A 2055-nucleotide genomic window follows, 5' to 3' on the forward strand; every position below is an offset into this window, starting at 1 on the left:
CCTCCAGGGGACAGCCTTGCAGCCTCAGGTCCCTCATGGCCTCCAGGGACAGCCCCTCATGATTTCTTGGTGTCCTGGTGATTCTTGGGCAGAGCCATGAATCTCAGCTTCTTCATGACCCAGGGAATGATGGGGGGACAGCCCTGCAGCCTCAGGTCCCGCATGGCATCCGGGCACATGTCCTCATGAGCTCTGGGTGTCCTGGTGATTCTTGGGCATGGCCCAAATCTCAGATTCTTCATGACCAGGACCAGCCCAGCAGCCGTGAGTCCCAAAGATTCTTTGGGGCCAGCCCCTCATGAGTTCTGAGTGTCCTGGTGATTGTTGGGCACAGCCTGAATCTCAGCTTCTTCATTACAAGGGCCAGCCCAGCAGGTGCAGGTCCCACAGGTCCTCCGGGAATAGCAACTTTGTGGGGGCTGCAGCAGGTACCTGTTCAGGTGGCTCTTGTCGTGCCAGATGTCCTCCATCCCATTGGCCATGTCAACTCCCATCAACTGGTGATAAGCCAAGGTCATTCGGTGAACCTCTACCACCGACACCCAAAAAACACCTGCACGTAATAAATGTTCCCTGGTCCCTGGGGTTGTGGGCCTAGGAATGTGGCCGGCACTCATAGCTGAACTCTTCAGGTGTCACCCCGTAGAAACTGGGGTAAAGGGTGCCAAAGAGGGGTGACAGAATCTCCATACCCATGTGGTCACAGAACTTCAGGTCTGCATCCACGCACACCAAGTCATCCACCTCATGGATGAAGTGCTGTTCCCAGAAGCGGCTTATCATCACCAAGCACTGCATGGACACATCCTGCCAGTGAGGGGTGCCACAGACCTCAAGGACCACCACCCTCTGACCCTGCCAGAGGGGCACAGAGGCCCGGCAGCCGGCTGGTCGGTGAAGACCTTGTAGGGGACTCTGTGTCCCACCATGATAGGTGACCCTGTGTCCCACCATGTAGTCCTTCTCCGCCATCTGCAGGAATATCTCCAGGAAGACCACATAGCTACAGTGGCAGTAGACAGGGTGGGACAAGGGTCACTGCCAGAGGCTGGCAGCAGGACCCCAAAGCTGGGGGCTGTGCACGTGTGCACCTTTTCCAAGGCGGCAGGCCCTGGGCTGCTTTGAGCAACAGCCACTCTCCTAGCCTGTCCTGAGCAAGGCTGCCCATGAGCCCTCCCTACCTTCTGCTCCCAGAAATGGGGGCCATCAACACCCCATCTTACAAAAGGAAGCCTAAGGCTTAGGAGGTTGGAAACCTGTGCAGTCCTACAGCATCCTGGAGCCAAGAACACTCCCTCTGTGCTGAGCTCATGGGCAAACCCACTGGTCCTGTCCCCACCTGCCAGGAGTTGAGCACCTTGGGGCACAGCCCTTGTTTCTGTGCCCTTCAGACTGGATAGAACCAGCAGAGCCAGCCACCTGCCCCCATTTTGTTTTGAGTGGGATGTTGCTGGTCCCGAGAAAGCTGTCTCCACCTCCTGTAGGGTCCTCCCTTGAAGGTTACTGGGCATCCTGCTAATGAGATCCTCAGTGAAACACTGGTATTCCTAGGAGGGGTCACCCTAGAACTCCCCCAGGTCAGGTCCAGCCCATGGGCAGGGAAGGGGAAGGAGGACCTCTGGAAGAAGAGGGGGCTTGCTTAGGCCCTAGCCTTGAATCCAAGGGTGTAAGCTTCCGGGTCCAGATCTACATCTCCCCGGCCCTAAGAAGTTGGAAGTCTTGTCCAACAGCCTCACATGGCTGGTCCCACTTTGACGGTACTACCTGTTCCCCACCATGTGGAAAGCAGCTCCCCCATCGTCAGGCAAGTGTGGTGAACCCCTCTGAAACTGAGTTTTTGTGCAGACACCAAGGCTACTTCCCTGTGCCCGCCCCATACCTAGCAGGTCAGTAAACTGCTCACAAAGGGAAGGCGGGCACTGCATTTAAATAGGGGACAAGCACACACACCGAGCAGGCATGAGTCAGGTCATCAGGGGGCCAATCCAGGCCCAGCCAATGGGGAAAGAAGCCAAACATGAAGCAGGGTGAGGGGGGCGTGAGTGCCCCTGGCAG

The 2055-nt window shown here is 57.1% G+C and overlaps 1 pseudogene; it reads right to left on the reverse strand.

Annotated features, from left to right (window-relative positions):
* Positions 1–56: 56 nt before the first annotated feature.
* On the reverse strand, positions 57–1003 carry LOC141372339 (histo-blood group ABO system transferase 2-like; annotated as a pseudogene).
* Between the last annotated feature and the right edge of the window lie 1052 nt (positions 1004–2055).

Source organism: Callorhinus ursinus, unplaced genomic scaffold (genome assembly GCF_003265705.2).
Source record: "Callorhinus ursinus isolate GAN/ISIS: 27379988/994484 unplaced genomic scaffold, GSC_fseal_2.0 scaffold8191, whole genome shotgun sequence".
Taxonomy (NCBI): Eukaryota; Metazoa; Chordata; class Mammalia; order Carnivora; family Otariidae; genus Callorhinus; species Callorhinus ursinus.